At 42.7% G+C, this 10,500-nt stretch overlaps 1 long non-coding RNA gene across 1 annotated transcript; it reads left to right on the forward strand.

Moving 5' to 3' along the window:
• The first annotated feature begins 2,237 nt into the window (after positions 1-2,237).
• On the forward strand, positions 2,238-4,114 carry LOC114678661 (uncharacterized). Its single transcript, XR_003730119.2, has 2 exons — positions 2,238-3,099; positions 3,285-4,114. It is a non-coding gene; the product is annotated as an uncharacterized LOC114678661 (long non-coding RNA).
• The last annotated feature ends 6,386 nt before the right edge of the window (positions 4,115-10,500 follow it).

A 10,500-nucleotide genomic window follows, 5' to 3' on the forward strand; every position in this document is an offset into this window, starting at 1 on the left:
CTCTCCCCATTTTACTGATTATATTCTCTAAGTAGCATTTTCCTTCTTAGCACATGACTAAAAACTATGCAGTGAAAGACAAAGATCTGCCATATAGACCTATCCTGTTTCAATTTCTTCTGCAGATGTTTCAATACTACTTAGAGTGTCCCAAACCCAGAGGACTTATCCTCAGTCACCTGTGATTCCTTTTGCAGCCAAAATGAGAATTAGTCTTCCTAGAAGCCCACAGAGGAGGTGGCCGAGGGGCCATGATAAATGCAGCATGTGATGGTTAATTTTATGTGACAACTTGGCTGGGCCATGAGATTAAACATTACTGTGGGTAGGTCCGTGAGGGTGTTTCTGGATGAAGTTAATATTTGAATTGTTGCAGTGAACAGAGTAGACTGCGCTCCCCAGCACGGGTGGGCCTCATCCAATCCATGGAGGGACTGAATGGAACAAAAGGGCTGAGTAAGAAAGAATTTACTGTTTTCCTGCCTGAATGTCTTTGAGCTGGGACATTGGTCCTTTACTGCCTTTGGACTCAGACCTGGACTGAAACTTACACCATCAGCCCTTCTGGGTCTGCAGTTTGCTGGATACAGATCTTGTTACTTCTCAACATCTTTAATTAAATGACACAATTCCTCTGGGGAACCCTGACTAATACATGGTGCGTGGAGAACCTCAACATCACTAAAACCTTCATGGTGACCACAACTTCCCACCCTGATGTCCAACTCCAGGAGCAGGGAATATCCTACAGTAGCTACAAATTAGTAAGAATTAAAAGGCCTTTTTCACCCATAACCTGATTGCCGGGCCACATATTGATGATTGAAAACACCCACCCTGTTATGTGTCTTCTCACCAAGGTGATGAAGACCAGGATGACAGAGAAATTGTAATCATAGAGGTAGAAACAGAGGACATATTTGAAAAAAAAAATCACACATTAAACAATGTGGGATGAGTCTGAGGAGGGTTGAGGTGGAGAAGTGTAAATCCATATAAGCCATTTAGAAAAGCAATGCTGGGCACCACCTTCTTGCCACTGCCTTAACCACATTCAGGCACCTCTCCTTTCAGAAGCATTGCTGGAGTGTGATCAGTCCTCCAGTCCACAGCCTCTTCTGGGTTGGAATGGTGAGAACATATACCAGGTCTAAAGCCAAGCTTGCAATAGGAATTAGACAAATTCAAAGAACTAAGAACGTCAACATGATCTTTTCATGACACTTTGGAATACAAAGTAAGTCATGCCCAGACATATTGTGCTCTGCAGTGGTGGCACCACGGCAAAGGTGCTCCCTTTCCCTTGGGAGGAGATGAGTCATCCTCCACCTCCAGTCTATGGCACTGCTGAGCCTCGAAGCATCCATTTGCAATTTCTATGCTCTCAGGGGTATTCTCCCACCTAGTGCATGATACTTATAAATGGAAAGGTACAGAGAGTTGTGTAGCCAAATTGCAAGCATAGGAATATTGGTGTAAAACAGAAGGTATAAAGAAATAAAGCCTCTTTCTATCTCCAGTAATTGTGATTTAACTACTTTCTTTTTTGAGACAGGGTCTTGCTCTGTCACCCAAGCTGGAGTGCAATGATGCAATTGCAGCCTCAACCTCCTGAGCTCAAGTGACCCTCCTACCTCAGCCTCCTGAGTAGCTGGGACTATAGGTGCATGCCACCATGCTTGGCTCTATTTTTTTGTAGAGACAGGATCTTGCTATGTTGCCCAGGCTGCTCTTGAACTCATAGCTTCAAGCAATCCTCCTGCCTCGGCCTCCCAAAGTGATTGAATTACAAGTGTGAGCCACTGCACCTCACCTAACTATTAATACTTCCTTGATAGAAAGAAGTTGAAAAGATAGCTCTTGCTAAGAGAATGAGGGAAAGGGTCTGCAGCTCTAAAATCTAACTCTAACAGCAAACTTCATGAGATGAAACCAGGCTTCTCATGAGTCTGAGAATGGCAGTAGCTGAAGTCAGCCTGGAACTGTGATTTCCTGTTGAATGTGGCAGCTCAGATCATGGTGTGCTGAAAGATTGCTTGGCGTCAGAGGTATTCAGGGTGGGTTCCATACAAGCACCATAAAATAATAATAATAGTAAACATCAGTTATTTTAAACCTGACAGTGGTACTCAGCCTGGAATCAGAATAATCCTGATGAGTGTCCCAACTATGTGAAGAGAACCTCAGGGCATAGCTGGACAAAGTACACAAGTCAAGAGAAAGCCGAGCTGCTCTGCAGTCCGGAGCATGGGGAGTGCCGGAGGAAGTCTGGGGATGAAGAGGGGCAGGAAAACGGAGGCGTGGCCAATTAGAGGAGGCTCCTCAGAGGCTGCTGGGATGAGGAGTGACAAAAGACCAGCAGCAGTGGCCAGCTAACCGAGAAGGGGTAAATGTCCCATGGAAGTCACTTGGTATGGTAATGGCAGAAGATCTCTGAATGAAACAAGGTTTAGTGCTCATTCTTAAGAAGTTTCGTGTATTGTCCTAGATATTGAACATTGCTGCTGCTCCCAAAACGTTCCTACTAACAAACATCTTACATATGGACTGTTTGAGGTATTGAGATCAAAGAGAATGACTTCTGTTTGGCAGACTGTGAGAGGAGTAAAGAAGAGACCAGGTGCCTTGAGAAATACAGAAGGGAGATGAGAAGGAAAGAGGCCTGAGTTTCTCAAACCCTGCACGTTCCCAGAAATGACTATTTTCAGGACTGACCCTTCATTAGTTCTTGGGAAGCAAACTCTGAGTTCTGGAATGTTCTGCCTGGGAAGAATGTTTTTGTATGGCTGAGGCCTTGGGTCGCATGGCACCAGTTAAACAGGTTGTTAATGCTAGCAATGTGATTTATGCTGAGTGCCTAATTCTGCTCTGGAAAACTGGAATCTGAGTATCTGAGTTCAGTCATATAAATGCTTCAGGTCTGCAGGACTGGCTCCCAATAAGAACCCTGGACACAAAGGCTCAGGTTAACTTCCTAGACACCAACACTCAGGTGAGCTGTATGGAAACCAATGCTCAGGTGAGCTTCCTGGATGCCAAGGCCCAGGTGAGCTTCCTGGACTCCAAGGCCAGGTGATGTTCCTGGACACTCAGGCTCAGGTAAGCTTCTGTGGTTGGTAAGAGTTCGCATATGCTGTTGCACAATATTGGGAGAATTAAGCATGTCCGTGGGACTCCACTGTAAGAGGATGCCTGGAAGCTCTATTCCTCTGCTGGAATAATTCCTATTCCTTTGCTGTAATAAACTGTAACTGTAAGTATAACAGCTTTTCTGAATCCTGTAGGTCTTTCCAGTGGATCGTAGAAGCTGAGGATGGTCTTGGGACCCCCCAACACAGAGAGGGAGAAGTCAACTGGTATAGGATAACAGCTTAAGGAAAAACAAACAAACAAACAAAAAAAAAAAAACAGGAAAAGGCCACTTGTGCAAATCCTATGGGATAACTGTAAAGAGAAATGATTTCCACTGTCTGGAAGTTTCAGCCTTTATTTTCCAAAATAAAAAATGGACAATCTTATACAAGAGATAATTGGGGCAGAAATAATTGTATGTATTCTTTCCTCCTTTTCTGGTCTAGATTTGTCTTCATTTATCAACTTTAAGTGTTATTTTATCAGTTATGTTGAATCCATTTTTGTTAGCTATGTGACATTATTTTTGTAAAAAGGTTGGGGGTGCAATCATTAGTCAATGTTTCAAATTAACATCTTGCCAATGGCTCTTGTGACCCAAATCAAGTAAATACGACCTAAGAACATGTCACTTGACTTTGTCATATATGCCCACCACCACAGCATGCTTCTAAGAATCCCGAAAATCCTACTGTCACAGAAAGACAGCAACGTCAGCTTTCTCCGGTATCGTATTTTTCTTTCCAGCTTAAAAGTGAATTGGGTTTACTACCTACATGACTGGATTTACCCACTTCTCAGACCCTGATTCTGTAGTCACACTTGAACTGTTCTGCTCAGTCTCTTCATATCTAAATAAGGGCAGACATGTGGATTCCGGAGTGGGCTGCACTGATTGACCCACTGCAGGCTGAACGAACTTCTCTGTGGATCCATGGCCTCTCTTTGACTGACAGACAAATAGAGAACAAATGTACCTCCAGCAGTTCTAAAGAGGCTTTTTTCCAATTATAGCATATTTTTAATATGTCTGTGCTTTGTGAATCATTCCTTTGAAGTCATCCTAGTGTTTTGTTTTGTTGGGTGCTTTTTATAAATTGATGACTATAAGCTAGTATTTATATTATTTAACAAATCTATTTTGTATGTGTCTATTTGCTTTGTTGTTCAGCACACTGTTTAGTCCGAGAATCCACAAGCACAAACTGTTACATCAGGATAAAAGTTCCTTACAACCTGGCCTGGGGTTGGGAAGTGCCTCGTAATGCCTGACTCATTAATGCAGTCTATAAATGATTGTCGAGAGTTTTACAGACGGTGCATATTTTTGCCAGCCTCCCCTTTCTAGATACACTAACTAATGTGGACTTATTATTTTCTGCCAGCTAAGCACACAGCCTTGGTTGGTTCCAGGTGGGAAAGTAGTTGGTGATTCAGTGGGGCCTCATTGTAGATCAAAGGCAGACTCTCTACTGGGAAAATATGTGTTGTTTGCAAAAGCTCCAGAAAAATCAAGACAATTCTCACAGAAACAGAGCACTGTTTACAAATACATTCCAGAAATATATGAGCTAGGTCGGACATTTTAAAAATATTTTTTTCGGTAGAATACTTTTAAAACTTCAGTGGGCCTCTCAGACATCTATCCTGCTTTGCCAAGCCAAATAGGAGGCTTTCCGTGCAATCTTGCAGCCCTGCAGAGGCTTTTCCATGCATCCCTGCAGTAAAATTTAAATTTGGTCTCTTTTTGCTCTCTCTTTTAATTGCAAGAATAAAATTACTCAAGAATAAGTTATGCAAATTGGTGACAGCTACTTCTGTCAGGGACTAAGCCCTACATTCTCTTACAGTAGGTATTTATTGCACTTGGTCGATTTAGCAGATGACCTCAGGGGCGAAAGAGACTCTAAGTGTCATTCAGCCCACATTTCTGAACATACAACTAAAGAAACCAGAACAAAAGCTGACTGAGGCTTTTGCACAAGAGTATGCTGTTTGTGAGGATGAGGGATGAGGTTCAAATTAAAACTAGGTGTGTCAGGCTGGCTAGCTGTTCACCGATCTGGCCATTTTCTTCCTGAGCACACAGTGACATGGCATTTTATGGGTCCCTGGAGGTGAGATGTGACCTGTAAGGTAGGTACATGGAGGTGCTTTGGTCAGGAATAGGCCGAGGCAAACATCCAGGCCAGAGTGACTCAGCAAGTTTAGGGTGCAGGCACGTACTCCACTTGTTACATAACCTGTTTGTGTAAGTCCATACTTGCCTCTGAGCCACTATCGTCTGAAAAAGGTGTGACTGCCTTGCTGACACTGTAGGGGCTCGGCTTGCACTTGTGGGTCTTGAAAGAAGAGGGTCTGGGTTCAGGCGCATCTGGTTCACTCCAGTACCTGCTCCACGCACATGCTTCAGCTGGTGGTAAATGTTGCTGAGGTCAGTAGAAAGAGAATTCCAAAGTGGGTATAGCATTTATAAAAATTGACTCCTCTCATTGGACAGATGACTCTCTCTGTACCGCGCCCAGAAAGAGAGTAACGCTACTGACCCATGTAAGGGTGATCAAGTTGCCTTGAAGACAGGTGAGGGGAGCCAGGAACTGGCTTGTGCGGAGAGAGAAAAAGAGTTAAGCTGCTGACCCTGAAGGCAAGAAAGAGCCGGTTGTGCAGCTGTGTGTGGGAGCAGCTGGAGCAAGCAGCCAAGAGAGCAGACAGTGAGAGAAAGCTGCTGATGGGCGAGCTGCTGCTAAGAAAGCTGGTGAATAAAACCATATTCACCTGCCTACAGCCCCCTGAGTGTTCTCTCAGCTATCTGCCATCCACCCACTCCCCTTCAGACCTCAGTTGGGGCTAAACCTGACCCTGAGCATGACATTTGGCGTAGTTGTGGACCTAACAGACTACATAATTGACCGAGCTCAAGCCAATGGATGTGAACATAGGTAATACACAACTCTTTATGTTCTTCAAAGACCTACCCACGAGACCTCTCTTGCCAAGACTTCATGTTCTTCCTTTATCTGCTGACTTACAGCAGACAAGCACGCCACCTTGGAAGTCATGAGCTGTTACAAGACGAAGAAGCACGTATTGCATGGGGAATTGTCATTGCATGGGGAAAATTGTCATTGCATAGTCACAGCAGACAAGCATGCCACCTTGGAAATCATGAGCTGTTACAAGACGAAGAAGCACGTATCTCCAGTCATTGCATGGGGAAAAGCTACCCACACACCAGGAACATTGTTTGTATTTTACATGAGAGAACAAGTAATAAACATCTACACAAAAATAAGCTGCAACCTATGAATTCAAAAGACAACAACTACAATAAACAGAGTGTAATAAATGAGCTGCACTGGAAGAGCAAAACCCAATAAGCCAGTATTGACTTTAGATGTTACTGTGTAGTCGTAAGAAGGTTTTAGTGTTGTTGTAGTTGTTACTTGAAGGGTGGTGTTAGGATTTCTTGCTTTCATACCTAACGGGTGACTTAAAACAGCCAACTGGCTGTCATCCACAAATGCAGACTTTTTTTTAAATTTAAAAATCCATGTTTCCAACAGTTGTGCAAAGTGGATCTGATATAGTTGGAAGCAAAAGGGTTTTAGCACAGTCAGCTTCCAACGAATGTCTGTGTTGAATACCCACAGTGGTGATTCCTGCTAAAGCCGAACAGGCTCACAAGGAGTTTGTAGATGCAGGTATGTTTGGGCCACAGAGATACCTTCAATCTCCCTTGGTTTTCAACACTTTTACAGAAAAATCTGTTTTTTGAATGCCCAAGGCTATTTCCTTTGATAAAAAGTTTTGTTTTTATTATTATTACATAAAATAAGTAAGCAAATAATCTCGAAACAGAGTATGTCGTGTTTCCAATAGTAACAAGGTAGCCTGCCATGTCTAGTTATTTCTAAGGTTCTCAAGACATTTGAGAATTGCATGCACTGAATGATAAAATAACATTGAAACTGTAAGGGTTCTGAGATACACCCCTGACCCTTTTACTTGTTTTTTGTTGGAAGGCAGTTATTGCAAGACTAATTTTCTTCATCCATCCAATGACAGGGAGTCAATTTTTACAAATGCTATACCCACTTTGGAATTCTCTTTCTACTCATCTTGGAAACACCTGCCACCAGCTGAAGCATGTTCAAGTGGCAGGAACTGGAGTGAACCAGATGCTGCCTGAACCCGGACCCTCTTCTTTCAAGACCCACATCAAGAGGCCATTTCTTTTTTTTTTTTTTTTTTTTTTTTGAGACGGAGTCTCGCTCTGTCGCCCAGGCTGGAGTGCAGTGGCGCAATCTCGGCTCACTGCAAGCTCCGCCTCCCGGGTTCACGCCATTCTCCTGCCTCAGCCTCCCGAGTAGCTGGGACTACAGGCGCCCGCCCCTGCGCCCGGCTAATTTTTTCTATTTTTAGTAGAGACGGGGTTTCACCATGGTCTCGATCTCCTGACCTTGTGATCCGCCCACCTCGGCCTCCCAAAGTGCTGGGATTACAGGTGTGAGCCACCACGCCTGGCCAAGAGGCCATTTCTCATGGTCCCTACAAGTAGACACTGCCAGTGACCTAGTGACACTCAGCACTTCCAGGCCCATGCAGGGAGACTTCCACATGATTTAATCGTTCCCTGTCTCCTCCCAGGATTGAATGCAGAATTCTCTGAGTAACCAAAAAAGGGCACATAGTCCTTACTGGAGGGGCCTGGGAACCTGAGTGAGCACATGGAAGGTGCTCCAATAAAAACACCTGGTATTGGACTCGAGTGTGAAGGAGAAATAAACTTCTGTTGTGTTAGGCTGGTGAGAATTGAGAGTTTATGTGTTAAATGACCTTATGTTACCTTTGTGCCAACAGACATCTCTTTTAAGTTTTTCAAACTAAAATATATATGAGGCATTCAAGGGTAAAACTTCAGTTCCCTCTCCTTAACCTAAAACTTACACATTGCTCACTTCATGAGCCCACACTGACAATGGCTGATGACTGCTTTATAGAAGCTTAGGCTATGGGTTCAAAGTCAGGGCTTCTTAGCCTTGGCACTACTAATATTTTAGGCCAGATAATCCTTTGTTGTGTGTGTGTATGTGTGTGTGTGTATATGTGTGTGTATGTGTGTGTATGTGTCTGTGTGTGTGTATGTGTGTATGTGTGTGTGTGTATATGTGTGTGTGTATATGTGTGTGTATGTGTGTGTATGTGTCTGTGTGTGTGTGTGTCTGTGTGTGTGTGTGTCTGTGTGTGTGTGTCTGTTTGTCGGGGGAACTGCCCGTTCAGTGTAGGATGTTTAGCAGCATCCCTGGTCTCTACCCATTAGATGCCAGTAACGTCTCTCTAGCTGTGACAGCCAAACATATCTCATTGTCAAATAGCTCCTCAGGGGCAAAATTGCCCCCACTTTGAGAGTTGTTAAAGACCATCAAACCTGGATAATAGTTAAAGAGGCAAAAATCACATTGTATTCAGGAGCTGCTGCAATAAGAGTAAGAGCCCTCAGTATAGTACTGAGCTCAAGTGGAGATTTAGAGTCAAGGACCAGAGTGGGGATCAGTAGATAGAAACTCACTAAGGGGAAACATCAGGGACAGAGGGGATTCTGGTTAAACCAACTTCCCAAGATTCCTGTGGAAGGCAGGCCAGGAAGATCTGACACCACCTGTGGGTGGTGAGCATGAGTTTGATCAAATACTGAGGGAGAACACTGTCGCTAAATGTATTTAACAAAATTCTTACTAAATCTAGGGAGTGCAGTCCCACGAAGGACAGACACTGAAGCCCAAGGTTGAAGTCTAGGTGAGAAGCAGACTTAGGCAAGCCTGACAAAAATTTCATCAAGAATAAGGTCTTTGTTGAATCAATGATCTAACTCAGAAGAACAGCAAGTTAACAGAAGCACGTAACTATTTAGTCACTTTACAAAACATTAGAATCACACAATCTTAAAGACTGATGGGAACTTAGAAATTCTCTAACACCAGCTACCGTTTAGCCCAGACATTTCTACATTCGGTCTTTCCTGGCGTCCGGAGTTACGGAGTGCCAGGGAGCTAACACCCATTTACCTATGGATGGCAGGACTTTCCAGAAACAAACCAAGTCACAAGGGCACATTAAATTCTAAAAGAGAAGTGAGGGACATCTTGTGCATGCCACAGATGGCATTGGTTCCAATTGTTGCTTATGTTAGCTTTTACTAAGCACTCATAAACCACTTTCTTAATTTCTAATGCATTGGTGTTGCTGTTGTTACTAAGGCATCATGAGGTTATAATCAACATGTAATTTAACAGAAAATCAGTTATCTGGGTGACAGATAAGTTGGATGTTAAGTAGATACTTCGTTTCCTACAGTGTATTGTGCTGTACGTAATATTTTATACAGAGAATACAGTTTAATTTTAAATTCAAAGTTTATTCATTTTTGACTGAATGCCCACATTACACTTTCTCATATTCCTACTCTTTATACTCTAGGGTAAAATAATAGCTTTTATCTCATCTACTCCAAACATGCCTCTTCCCACACACTACTGAACATATGTACCTGATGAAAGACATGTGGTTGCTTCAAATACTGAAAAACACACGTAATTTATTTTCAGTGCATTCTTTTTTGATATTTTTAAACTGCCAATATGTCAAGAAAAACAGAAATATCAAAATAGGTAAATTTCCTTTTGCATTGTATGCACATGCACAGTATGTATGTATACATACACAGTATATATATATGTATACACCACACACACACTATATATATATATATATATATATTTGCATATATATGCATAGTCAGCAGTTAGCATCCAAGTGGGATGATGCTAGAAATCTTTAAGCTCACAATCTGCATTAGACAGCATATCAAAGGCTGGACTTTGGCTCTCAGCAGATTTTGATAGTCTACAAAAGAGTAGGGGTCATTGCTGTAGGGGCAGGTGGTGATTTGTGAAAGGAGTTTGATCTAAGAAATGCCTTACTCGTTTTCCCTAGGAAACCTAAGGAGATGTTTATAACCATGTCTTGTCTTAAAACGGTCTTAACACATGAACCTGTACAGTTTACAGTATAATTTATCCAAAGTGTAAGTCTTGAAATGCTTGAATGGAGGATAGACCCATCAACCACGTTAATCCAGGAGCTGCTTGCACCATGTGGCACCTCTATAATCAAGTATGTTCTTAGCAATGTTAGTTCACTAAAAAGATTCAGTTTATAGATGACCCCGAATTCGGGTTGATCCTTGCAGCTATCACTGAAACAACGAGAAGTGTTCAAGCTCATTCATTGAGCTTTCCTTCTGCCTCACTTTCTCCTTCATCTTTTTATTAGTTTCTTTCTTTGCAACCCTAGAGCTTACTCCTTGGA

This window comes from Macaca mulatta, chromosome 6, assembly GCF_049350105.2.
Source record: "Macaca mulatta isolate MMU2019108-1 chromosome 6, T2T-MMU8v2.0, whole genome shotgun sequence".
Lineage (NCBI taxonomy): Eukaryota > Metazoa > Chordata > Mammalia > Primates > Cercopithecidae > Macaca > Macaca mulatta.